The sequence below is a fragment of the Bos mutus genome, chromosome 22 (assembly GCF_027580195.1).
Source record: "Bos mutus isolate GX-2022 chromosome 22, NWIPB_WYAK_1.1, whole genome shotgun sequence".
NCBI classification, from domain to species: Eukaryota; Metazoa; Chordata; class Mammalia; order Artiodactyla; family Bovidae; genus Bos; species Bos mutus.
In genome coordinates, this window is record NC_091638.1 from 63,518,280 (window position 1) to 63,531,223 (window position 12,944).

Genomic DNA, 12,944 nt, shown 5'->3' on the forward strand with positions numbered 1-12,944 from the left:
TTCATTAGCATATGAAATCACCCAGCCTGTGAAAAACTAACCACACCACATTTCATGGCCACTGCACTCGCCCTCTGCTATGGCCCACACCCTGTGCAGTGTGCTGCTCTCTGAATCTAAACGAATCAACTTCCTGCCTATCACTGTGTCTCTCACTGAATTTTTTTGCAATGAGACATCAAGAACCTGAGCTTCATTAGGTCCTGAAACCAGGCACTACGGGTTTTGGCCAGTCTCAAGTCCCGCTTGGATATGACCGAGTGACTAAGCATAGCATAGAGTCACTGCCACATAGGTTTGAGTCCCAATCTTAGGTAAACAGTTTCAAACACAACTTTAAGACCTGCCCAATATTTTGTAAGCAGTGGCGTAGATGGAGAGAGGAGTTGAAGGACAGAAGGAAAAAGCAGTGGAATAATGTGCCAAGGAATCCCCTTCATAACCTGCTGGAGAATCTGCTAGATACCTGACCTGTGCTCACAGTTTTCATTGGCCTGATCCTTGGCACAAAGAAGATTAAGGCCAGAAGAACCCCCAGCTGCTTGGGCAACAGGATCGAGGGCACAGTGGATAGTGGAGCCTTCAGGTCACACTGGGGAGTAGCCCCTGCCGGAGCCACCTAATTGTACCCACTGCCACCTGCCTGTTTGCAGGGGGTTCAGGAAGCAATAAATGAGAGAATGTAAAGGAATTAAGATTTTGTTAGCCATATGTCCTTCCAGCCGTAGGCGCGAGGACCTCCTACCTTAACCGGAGGTCTTCTGGAAGCTGAGACTGAGCTGCATGAGCTTTCTACCGAGTTTGTTTTCGCTGTCCTGGTTTCCAGCACACTGGGCTTCTTGTCATTTCCACTGTGCTGGGTTTTCTTTGCGTTCAGCTTCCACTGAGCTTTCACCAAGTCGGGCTTCTGCTGTGCTTGGCCTCTGCCTCGTAGGGGCTGAGCCGAGGTTGTTTCAGCTGGCTTAAATCCGAGTCACGGCACCAGAGATGGCGGGGGAGTGTGTAACTTCCTCGGCTCTGTCTCGGATGGCAAAAAATTTGAAGCGGCGGACCAGTGTTACAGCTCGGTTACTGCTCAGTTTTATCTGGCGAGCAAAGGAAAATACGTCCTCGAAGTGTGACGGTAGGCGGCCCAAAAGACAAAGGGAGGAGGGAGGCTCAGTTTTGGCTCCTTTTTTTTTTAAATATGTTTTTCCTCCTCCCCCCTGAGCCTGCCCTATGAAAACCGGGCTAGCCAATAAGCGGGTGTGTTTATTTCACCTGAAGTTCTCACTCCGGTCCGTGGACTTTCTTTTGTTCCATTTTCAGGGGATTTTCCCTTTCTTTGTCTTTTAGCCACCACCATTTGGGACTCCTTTTTTCCTATCCTAACTACCTAACAATATACAAAAAATCGAGATGTAAAAGGTAAATCAATAAAATCTTCTTTAAAAATAAAAGAGGTGGGGGGACATCCCTGGTGGTCAATGGCTAAAGTTCTATGTTCCCAATGCAGGGGGCTTGGGTTCAAACTCTGGTCAGGAAACTAGATCCCGCGAGCTGCAAGTACGAAACATCCTGTGTACTGCAACTAAGATTCGGGGCAGTCAAATGAATACATAGTCTTTTAAAAATAAATTAAACAATGAAGGAGAATCGTCTTGGTTAGGCAAAGATTTCTTTAAAAAGGACAGTGAAGCAGGAAAAAGAAAAGACTGCATTTCAACGAAATTAAATTAAATGTTCCCATTTCATCAAAAGGGAACATTCAGAGAGTGAAGGGGTAATTCACAAGGACGGAAAGGTGGTGCAGTGGTGCTCTCTCCACTGGAGGACTCACGGACAGAATGTGCTTAGATGGCATCACCGACTCAATGGCCACGAATGTGAACAAACCAGGCGGTGGTGGAGGACAGAGAGGCCTGGCATACTGCAGTCCACGGGGTCGCAAGAGGGAGACAGGACTTAGCGACTGAACAGCTGCAGCAACAAGCCACTAAGACAGTGACTGGCAAGCTGATTTTTGTCAAGGAGGAAGAGACTTGAGAAAAGGACCAATACCCATATGAAAAGTGCTCAGCATCCTTATTTTCAGGAAGGTGCAGGTGAAACCACCACCCTGGGTGGGGGAGTGAAGATGAAACGGCCCAGAAGCCGACCTGTTGGTTAGGATGTCAGTCTCAGGCAGTCTGCCCCGGATCGGGGTGCAGACTGGGACGGCCCCTTCAGGGAGGAGTCTGGCAGCGTCTCAAAGCCCAACACCTGGTCCACTCAGAGTAACTCCCCTCGCCAGGCTGGCCTGCAGGGACCAAGCGTCTGTGCTCACAGCAGTGCTCACAGTGGCAGTGCTCATAAACAGGAAGGAACCGAAAGCCTGTGGGCAGCAGAGTGAGTGACCCAGGTAACCCCCTCCCCCAGGCTACAGTGCACGGGAGACTCGTGTGCATGGTGCAGAGCGAAGGAAGCCCGACCCGGGGGAGACACTTGCAGCAATTCCAAGGTCAGGCCGGCCACGTCATTGCACCAGGACACAGACGGTGGTTACCTTGAAGGCTGGCAGGGTGTGGCCAAAGTGGAGGGCACGGGGCGGCCCTCCTGGGGACTAGAAACACCTGAGTCTCCATCCGGTTGCACAGGGACAGCGAACATCAAGGTCACCCCCGTGTGCCCGTAGATGCATGTGCTCCGTTACCTGGACATCATGTCTTTCCACAAACAAAGAAAGGAGTCAGGCAGCTCCTCTGCATGGACACACAGAGGAAGGGCTGGTGCAGAGTCCCTGAGTGTGGAGAGCGAGGCTGTCCAGCGGCCTCCGGGAGGAAAGCGCCAGGCGGGCAGGGGGCAGCTGTGCTGCAGATGTTGGCAGAGACCCTCTGAGTGCAGAGGGAGGTGGTAGAGGGACAGATGCCCTGAGCAGACGGACAAGAGGGAGCCACAGAGCCCCCGCACTGAACGGCGGCCAGCATTCATCACACACGTGAATTTAGAAGTCCATCCCTTGCAGCCACTCACTTGACTAGGTGGGTCTGTGCATCCTCCATGAGGTGTTCATGGAGACAGCGTTACGAGCGGATCATGGACTCAGGAAAGCAGGGCTGTTACAGCTTACCCCAGTGGGCCCTCATGTTTGCACCCCGCATGCCAGAGGCTGCACCGTGATCCTCTGAGCAGACTGGTTCCAGGAGTCCCGTCACCCCTTGCTTGTGGGACCCCACCCGCTGGGATGGGAGGTCTGAAGCCACCCTGCTCTCTGCCTCACTGGATACGCGCCCTTTCAGTCAAGGTGCTGGGATGTCCTGCCCCCAGAGTGGACCACGCTGCTTCTGCCTCTGCCTCGTCCAGGCCAGGACACCTGCTTCTGCCAGCCTGTTGCCTTCCTGCCCAAGGCTGAAGGCAGCTCTGCCTAACAGTCAACTCTCCTCCAGTGCCCGGAGCTCACATCCCAGGGGTAGGCCTCGGGGGTCTGGCAAGGGCCTGCATCTCCATTCTTCTGCAGCAGGGCCGATTCCTGGAGGGCCCCACATGCCAGAACAACCACAAGAATGGATACAGGAAAAGCAGAAAGGAGGTTGTAAACACTGGACGGCAAGCGGGGACCTGGCAGGCTGGAGCTGACGTCAGGGCAGGACCCTGAGGTCACAGCTGTGTCACAGCACAGTGTGATTGTTCTGCATCATGGTGGCCCCAGGCCACCAAGACAAGGCCACCCCATGGCCAGCATCCTTGGTGAAGCAGGCAGAGAGGTTTGTCATCTCCTTGAGAGGCTTGTGTGTTTGCAAATGTCATGTTCACGAAGTTTCAATTAACCAGATAGCTCAGTTTTACGAAAGGTCTTTTCTTCAGTGGACGGGGCAGGGAGGTCGTTAGTCGGCTGCCCTATTTGTGATGGTCATTCAGCTGTTTGTTTCGGTACCTCTGGTTTGGCCTAGATGCTTTCACTGTTTAATGTTTAATGGAGGACTTTGAAATCTTTTTTCTAACAGAAAGAGAAATGTTGCTGAACGAGACTGATGGTTCAGCACTGAATAAACGAGAACCCTTCCCCTGAGAACCAGGCCTGCACCTGCCACGTGTCTTCCCTGGGAACTTGGAGGTAAGAGGGGACTGGTTGCTTTCCAAGAAGCAAGATGTGCTTGGGAATTTCAAATTTCTTGCTGACTAAGGTGTGTATAGTTAAGGCTATGGTCTTTCCAGTAGTCATGTACTGATGTGAGAGCTGGGCCATAACGAAGGAAGAACACTGAAGAAATGATGCTTTCGAACTGTGGTGTTGGAGAAGACTCATAAGAGTCCCTTGGACCGCAAGGAGATCAAACCAATCAATCTTAAAGGAAATCTACCCTGAATACTCATTAGAAGGACTGATGCTGAAGCTGAAGCTCCAATCCTTTGGCCACCTGATGCCAAGAGCTGACTCATTGGAAAAGACCCTAATGCTGGGAAAGATTGAGGGCAGGGGGAGAAGAGGGCAGCAGAGGATGAGATGGTTTGATGGACATGAACTTAGTTATGCAAGCTCTGGGAGATGAGAGACTGGGAGGCCTGGCGTGCGCAGTCCATGGGGTCACAAAGATTTGGACACGACTTAGCAACTGAACACCACCACCAACAAAAATGAATGGCTTCATGTTTTCTCTTTTCCAAAAAAGAAAAAAATGTAAAACTTTTGTGTTTGTCTACACTAGGTCTTTGCTTTGGCGGGTGGGCTTCTCACTGGAGTGGCTTCTCTTGCTGTGGCGCACACGTTCGCGGGCAGGTGGGCACAGTGGCTGTGGTGTGAGGGCTTAGTTGCCCCACGGCCTGTGGCATCTTCCCAGACGTGGGATCGAGCCCATGTCTCCTGCATTGGTAGGCAGATTCTTAACCAATAGTCCACCAGGCAATTCCTCATCAAGCTTTCTCTTGATGCTTCCTTTAATCTTCTTCCTTCAGATATATATATAAAAGACTTCTAAGTAGGGATTTAACCAAATTACATCTAAAACGGTCTGGAATTCAATTCTCAAAGTCTCAGGTATTCCCCAATTTTTGTGAGTCTGGGCACCTGGGCAGACTCCCAGGCCCCAGAGTCAGGGGCTCCTGGCAAAACACACAGCAAAGCAGCCTGGGTTCCTTTTCATGTATCCAAACAGCTCCACGCAGTCACGTTTAAATTAAGATTCTATGAAGGAGAAGGGTCCATTTGGGGCTGCTTATGGCTGCTGGTAAATGAAAATACGTCAGCATTTTCTTCCAAATGTGTATTTGAAATTCACAAGCATTTGCATTTCTCATCAGTGACACAAGCCAGGGGGACACAGGTGAAGAAATCTTTAGTGGAGGTCTAAGGACTTCAGGGAGCAGAGCCTTGACTTAACAGCAGGTGCAAAACCAGACCCAGATTTCCTCTCCCTTCCTGTGGGACCTGACCAGGTGAGGTGGACTGTTCATTGCTGTTGTTCTCTCTGGAGGATGAATTTGGCCTCCAACACTATCGGGATACAGGTGACTGAGGAGAGGGCACCCATGATAAATTTCAGTCTAGCGGACAGGGAAGCTGTGTTGAATGGGTGAAACTTTGGTCCAGGTGGTGGGCTTGGTGTGGAAGCTGAAAAAGAGTGAGATGCCATTTTGGGTGGAAAATGCTGGTAACTGGCATGACTATTGTCCAAACTGAAAATATGGATGCTCTCCAAGATTGAAAACATCAAGCATCTTTTCTGACCAGAAATAATGCCTGGCACACAGTAGCTCTGCAATAATTTTTGGAACGAACTGATGAAAAATCAAATCCACAGAGGAAACGTCTTTCCAAGCTAACCAGAGTCCATTTTGCAGGTGTCACCATGAACCGGTGCACCCAGGAGTGGGCAGATGTTTTCCAGAAAAAGCCAACTAGGAAATCCTTTAGGCTTTGCGGGTCAGACGGCCTCAGTCACAACCATTCGATGCTGCTGCTGTAGTAAGAAAGGACCAGAGACAGTATGTAGACAAATGGGTGTGGCTGTGTGCCAATAAAACTTTAAGAAAACAGACGGAAGCTGGAAGTGGCCCATGGGCCATGCGTGTGACCCTCTGTATGAGATGGACTCATCAGCTCTACAGGATAGACACAGCACCTGTGTATTCTTTCAGGACCCAGAACTGGATATTTAAGTTAAGTACAAATGTGTTAGAATTGCCCCTCCCAAAGGGAGCCGTCCTACACTGTTGGAGAGAAGGCAAGCTGGTGCAACCACTGTGGAAAACAGCACAGAGGTTCCTCAGAAAACTGAAAAAAAAAAGTCACTGTGTGATCCAGCAACACATTCCTGGGCATTTCTCCAGACAAAACTCTAGTTTGAAAGGATACAAGGCTCCCAGTGTCCACAGCAGGGCTATTTACAGTAGCTAAGACATGGAAGCAACCTAAGTGTCCATCGACCCGTGAATGGGTGAGGAAGATGTGGTGCATACACACACAACGCAATACGACTCAGCCGTGCAAAAGAGCAAAACAATGCCATTTGCAGCTGCAAGGCCATTTGCATCCTGCCATTTGCAGGAGGGACCTGGAGATGACCAGACTAAGCGAAGTAAGTCAGATAGAGAAAGACAGTACCATTGGAGATGACCAGACTAAGCGAAGTAAGTCAGATAGAGAAAGACAGTACCACGTGGTAGCACTTATATGTGGAATCTGAAATACGACACGAATGAACGAGTCTGTGAAACAGAGACAGACTCACAGACGCAGAGGGCAGACCTGCGGCTGCCGAGGGCAGGAGTGGGGAGGGCTGGAGTGGAGTTTGGGGTTAGCAGATGCAAACGGTGGCACTTAGAATGGATAGACAGCACCGTCCTGCTGGGCAGCCCAGGGAACTATAGTCACTGCCCTGTGATAAGCCGCAATGGCTAAGAATGTGTAACTGAATCACATTGCTGCACAGCAGAAATAAAACATAGTAAATCAACTACAATTTTAAAAAGAGAAGAAGAAAAACTGCCTCTCCCTTTCTTTCTTGTACTTAAAATTTTTTTAATGTTGTCAAATTACTCTGCATTGTGTTAGAGGTCAGTTGAAGGGCTGAAAGCCTTTCTTGGCTCCAGAAGGAGGAACGTGTGCAATCTTTCCTAACTTGGATCTGAGAGCTGTGGTCTAGTGAGCGGCCACCAGGGGGCAGCCAGGACACACAGGAGACGACAGCTTTGCAGGAAGAAGCAGAGTAGAGCCCAGCATCTTGAAGGGCGGCACCGTCCCAGGTCGCATTGTGTGCACTCTTGGGCTGCAAGACCTGGGATCCAGGATGGAAAACGCTGCACCAGAAGTCTTCTTCTGATGCCACCCTCTGCAGACAGTTTGCTGATATGCATTAACATGCATGCATGCTGCTGCTGCTGCTAAGTCGTGTCTGACTCTGTGCAACCCCATAGACAGCAACCCACCAGGCTCCTCTGTCCACAGGATTCTCCAGGCAAGAATACTGGAGTGGGTTGCCATTTCCTCCTCCAACTTGTGCATACAAATACTTAATTCTAAATATGTAAATGTGATGTCCTCCGGACTAGACCAAGAAGCCTGGGATCCTAGGACAGCAAGCCAATATTGCTTTGGGCCTCATTACTTAAATAATTAACCTCAACGTTTGTTTAGGGGAGAGGTCAAGTGCTGTGAGGGGCACGTGGGGGTGCCGAGCCTCACCTGGATGTTGTTGTTGTTTAGGCGCTAAGTCATGTCTGACTCTTTTGTGACCCCATGGGCTGTAGCCCCCCAGGCTCCTTTGTCCATGAAATTTTTCAGACAGGAATACTGGAGTGGGTTGCCATCTCCTTCTCCAGGGGATCCTCCTGACCCAGGGACTGAACCCATGTCTCCTGCATTGTCAGGTGAATTCTTTACCACTGAGGCATGGATGTATATCATCACAAAATAGGACAAAGAGAAAAAGAATACTCCCCCCTCTCCTGTCAGTCTGAGGGTGCAGCTCCTCATCCAAGTCCTCCCAGGCTGACTTAGAACGTTGCCTCCTATGCACAGGCCTTATCACATTGGATTAAAGTGATTCTTAAATAGCTTTATTTAATTTCACTGTGCTGTTGCCGTGTGGGCTTTTTTCTAGTTGCAGTGACTGGGGGGCTACTCTCTAGCTGCGGCTTACGGGCTTCCATTGCGGTGGCATCTCTTGTCATGAAGCAGCAGGCTCTAGGGTGCATGGGCTTCGATAGTCACAGTGAGCGGGCTCAGTGGTTGCAGTTCCCGAGCTCCAGAGCACAGGCTCAATAGTGTAGTTGCTCCTCAGCACGTGGGGTCTTCCTGGATCAGGGGTTGAATGCACGTCTCCTGCACTGGCAGGCAGGTTCTTTACCACTGAGCCACCAGGGAAGCTCCAGTTCCTTCTCCTAATGGTCTGAACCTTTCCCTTCCAATCTCCATGACACCCTTTGTAGATTTTTGCTTCTCTGTGTTGATACTGAATATTTAGACTCACAAGTGACTCCCGGCTCCATGAGAATTTGGGGTAAAGCAGGAGAATGCTCCTTCGGGGACTGCTCTGTCCTGGGTTCAGCAGCCCTACCCCACTCTCCAGTGACCAGCAGGCTCAGGGAGTCGGCTGGTTGGAGGCAAATCCCTCCCCACTCTGAAGCAGTTCTAGGTTGAGATTTCCTTCTTTATTCTTCTTCTCATGTTTTCCAAACTTGCCAAAACCTGGAAGAAGCTTCTAGAAGCCAAGTGGAGGGGAGGGATTGATTTTGACCTGGGGCCAGGAGGTGCAGGAGGCCTCACAGGAGAGGGGTTGGGGCTCTGGCCGTGACACCAGCATGCAGACCACCAGGGCCACTGAACCTCCCGGGGCCCCCTGGCCAAACCCCCGGCTGGGCGAACGGTGAAGGGAGTGCTTCAGGAGACCCCAGTGAAGCAGGTCATGGGCTGCACCCGGCAAAAGCCACACGGCTCCAGGGCAGCCAGCGCAGGTGGTCATCTGAGACCCCGGCCACTCCAGCAAACTGCCCAGTGCATCCAGATGCAGCTCACCCCGCAGGCAGGCCCAACTCTGGGTGCCCAGAGCTGAGATCCTACCTGGCACTGCAGCTGCTCCTCAGGTTGGCACCTTGCAAACAGTACAAACAGCCGCACCCTCTGTCTTCCCTGCAGCTGGCTCACACGCGGCGCCATGAATGTGCCCCTTATCTGTGACTACGGCTCGGGCTTCAGCAAGGTGGGCTTCGCGGGGACAGAGGCACCCCTGGCCGTGTTCCCAACCATCCTCGGGAAACTCCGCCACGAGGTGAGTGCCAGGCGTCCTCCCTGGGGGCCGCAGCCCCTTCCCAGCTAAGATTCAAAGGGCCTTGAGCCTTGTCTTAAGACATCCCACCAAGAGGACCTGGCTCAAGATCGCTACACATTGCTTCGTCTTTTGCTTTGTGTTGCTGTGCTCAAGCTGCTGGGACAAAGGCCCACAGCCGGGGCAGCTTAAACACCAGACAATTACTCTCTCCAGGCGTGGAGGCTGGAATCCCAGACCCAGCTGTGGGCAGGGCCGGTCCTCCTGAGGCCCCCTCCTGGGCGTGCAGACAGCCGTCTCCTCCCCGTGTCCTCACAGGGTCGTCCCTCTGTGTGTCTGTGTCCTGACCTCCTCTTCTTATAAGGACACCAGTCCTGTGGGTCTAGGGCCCACCCTCATGACCTCATTTTACTGTAATCACCTCTTTAAGGGCCTGGCTCCCGATACAGCCACACCCTGAGGTCAGGGCTTCAGCACAGAGTTTTCTGGGAGGGATGCAGTTCAACTGATAACATGCTCTAAGCAGTGATGAAAGTGTGCTTCCTTGGGGGAGGGGAAGGAAGCACCAGCCTTGCCCTGTCTGAGCCCCTTCTCTCTGAGGCCATCCCCTCCCTCCTTCTGTGTCTCCTGGCTGCCCCTCCAGCCGCGTCCCCTGGAGCCAGATGGGCTCGTCCTGTGCATCCAAGAAGCAGAGAGAGGAAGGGGGAGGGGGTAGGGGGGGCGGGGGGGGCGAGCGCAGGAAGAGGCAGGGCTGCCAGAGTCAGAGGCAGGGGGACCTGTCGGGTGTGCGGGTTTCCTTGGGGCCTGAGCCACCCCACCTCCCGGAAGAGCCGCCCAAGCTCCCCATGTCTAGCCTGTGTTGCTAGTGGTGGCGGCTGACTTCCGGTCCCGTGGGCTTGGGAGTCTGGGGCGGTGCGAACACTGGAGATAAGAAAAGGCTGCAAGAGCCCTGCTTAATCCACTTACTGCGGCTCAGCTGGGTGAGAGAGGGGTCCCGACACCCCTCCAGGCTGCCCTCCCAACGCACAGCTGCAGGCAGAGCTCCGGCCACCGTGACAGCCACCGGTCAAGGCCAGGAAGGAGCAGACTGTCTGTTGGCCCCTGCCCTCCTTCCGCCGTGTCCCCAGAAGCACCAGCTTGGCCAGGGGCCTCCCCTGGCTCCTGCCTCCCAACGGTTTGGGACCTTTGAGCCCTCTCTGCTGTCCACTCTCTCTCGGAAACTAAACTGTCTCTGAATAATTCCCCACCAGCCTCAAGAGGATGGAAAAGCATTTGCCTCCCCCCTCGCCCACCCTGCTTTGTAGGGGTTTATCTACTCAACAGTTGGGAGGGGGGAGTGGGAGTTAGCTGGGGGTGCGTGGCGGAGGGAGGCTTATACTTCATCTGTTGTAGCTGCTGCTGGGTTAGTGCCCTGGGGAGGCTGTGACGAGGGCTGCTGTCTTGGTGCCGAGACAGCGTAACTTCGGATCCTCCTGGTTCTGGAGCCGCAGGTCCAGAATCAAGGTGTTGTCGACGGAAGCAAAGAGACAAACCAGCACAGCCTCAAAGCTGAGAATTCTGTTTTGTTCGGTGGACTTACGGAGGGACTTCGGTCCAGTAGACAGGCTCTCAGGTCGCTCTGAGGATCTGCTCTGCAGGGTAAGGGAGGAACCAGGGGATATAGGGGTTTTTGTGATGAAAACCAGGTAGTCGATACATCACAAGATTGCTCTTAGTTAAGGAAAAGCACATATCTCAAGTCAATAAATTTAGCCGTCTTCTCTATACGGGAAGAGGCAAGAGTCTGGGCTCGTTGGAATCATTCCTTTGATATGCACTTCGACCGTCTGGTGAAGAACCCGCCTGCCAATTCAGAGATGCAGGTTTGATCCCTGGGTCGGGAAGATCCCCTGGAGAAGGAATAGGTTGCCCACTCCAGTATTCTTGGACTTCCCTGGTGGCTCAGACAGTAAAGAATCCACCGCAATGCAGGAGACCTGGGTTCAATCCCTGGGTTGGGAAGATCCCCCTGGAGAAAGTAATGGCAACCCACTCCAGCAATCTTGTCTGGAGAATCCCATGGACAGGGAGCCTGGTGGGGTACAGTTCATGAGGTTGCAAAGAGTTGGACACAACTGAGCGACTAGCGCTTTCAGCTGTCTGGGGCCGGCATCTGCTTTTCTCCATCCCGAGTCCCCTGTGGGTGCACAGTCGGGGGGCTTGTTGGCCGCGACACCCTCTGTTTACTTATACAACAGGTGACGGCGTGTCGCAGGACCACATTCTCCAGGGTCTGGGGGAGGGTCCTCCCGGCGTCTCCCCACTTCCGGTGACGTTCACGGCGGAGTCTTCCCACTTCCGGTGGCGTTCACGGCCTGAGGCTGGATCTCTGCGGCGTGTGGCTCCGTCATCACGTGGCTTCTCTCTCCTCCTTCCCCTTCTCTGCTCACTCTCCCTTCCCTTCTCATAAGGACACTTGCCACTGGGTCTCCCTGCCCTAAATCCAGCCGCATTCCAGATCCCTAAATGAGTCACATCGGCAAAGACCCTGTTCCCAAGCAAGGTCGCGCTCATGTGGGTTCTGGGGCCTACACGTGGACCTATCTCAGGAACCGCCATTCAAACCTCTGCTCTGCTCTGATGCTGGAGCTGGGGCTCCTCTACCAGCCGGCCTCTGAGAGGTTGTGCAAGTAGGAGGCACCAAAGCCACTCGGAAGGCGGCAGGAGGGGCAGGCTGCCTGCTTTCCCACACTGTTAAGCCCCACTATCCCCCAGCAGCAGGCAGCCCTCATCCTCCCCTCCATCCAAGGATCGCCCTGCGGCCCCAGGAGAGCCCCTCCCAGCCCTGAGGGACCTCCTCTGAGCCTTTGTTCTGCAAACCCACTGCCCGGTTCTTCCCACAGTCAGGCGGCCTCCAGGGGGTCCTACTCTCTGCCCTTCTTGCGCTTTCAGACTCCCAGCGCGGTGTAACCGCCTCCCTGTACTCAGTCCCTCTGTTTGAAGCCCTCAATGTGACATCTCTTGCCCCAACAGGTGTGATCATTTGTCCTGCAAGGTCAAACTTCACACTGAACCTAAAGCGGTGGGAAAGGGGGTTCAAGAGGGAGGGGTTATAACTAACGCTGATTCATGTTGATGTATGGCAAAAACCATCACAATGTTGTAATTATCCTCTAACTAAAAGAAAGAAATAAAGAAATAGCCTAAATCCTAAAAAAAAAAAAAAAAAAATTAACGTTGGCCCACAGAACAACATGCTACAGCCCCAGGGAGGGTGTAATACCTGTTCACTCTACAAAGAGGTTCAATGAGAAACAGTGCAGGTTACATACCTGGGGAGGCACAAGATTACTGCAAAAAAGTTCAAATTCCTCACCAAAATGGTACCGTGTGACCAAGACGAATGATCAGGCAGCAAACCCTCTATCGGAACCGCAGCCTACTGGGTTCTCAGTCTTCGTGTTCTGTAAGGCATCTTGGTGCCACCTGTCCGGGCTTCGGGCAAGTCCCTGGTGAAGCTTCTGCCTCCAAGAGGGGTCGGCACATGGCAGGATGCTCCGCGTGGGCTCATTTCCATCTGTGCCAACCACACCATGGTCCCTCCCGGGCCCTTCTGTGTGGCAGCAGGAGGGCAGGGAGACCCCTCGTGGGGGACCTCTGGCCATGGAGGGGTGGGACAGGCTCTGCCCAGAGTCACGCAACCGCTGTAACCAAAGCAGCCGTCAGACCCGAGCTCCATCCACA

General features: G+C 52.9%; 1 long non-coding RNA gene across 1 annotated transcript; it reads left to right on the top strand.

Annotated features, from left to right (window-relative positions):
* Positions 1-3,960: 3,960 nt before the first annotated feature.
* LOC106701300 (uncharacterized) lies at positions 3,961-12,178 on the top strand. Its single transcript, XR_011462063.1, has 3 exons — positions 3,961-4,072; positions 9,092-9,224; positions 11,459-12,178. It is a non-coding gene; the product is annotated as an uncharacterized lncRNA (long non-coding RNA).
* The last annotated feature ends 766 nt before the right edge of the window (positions 12,179-12,944 follow it).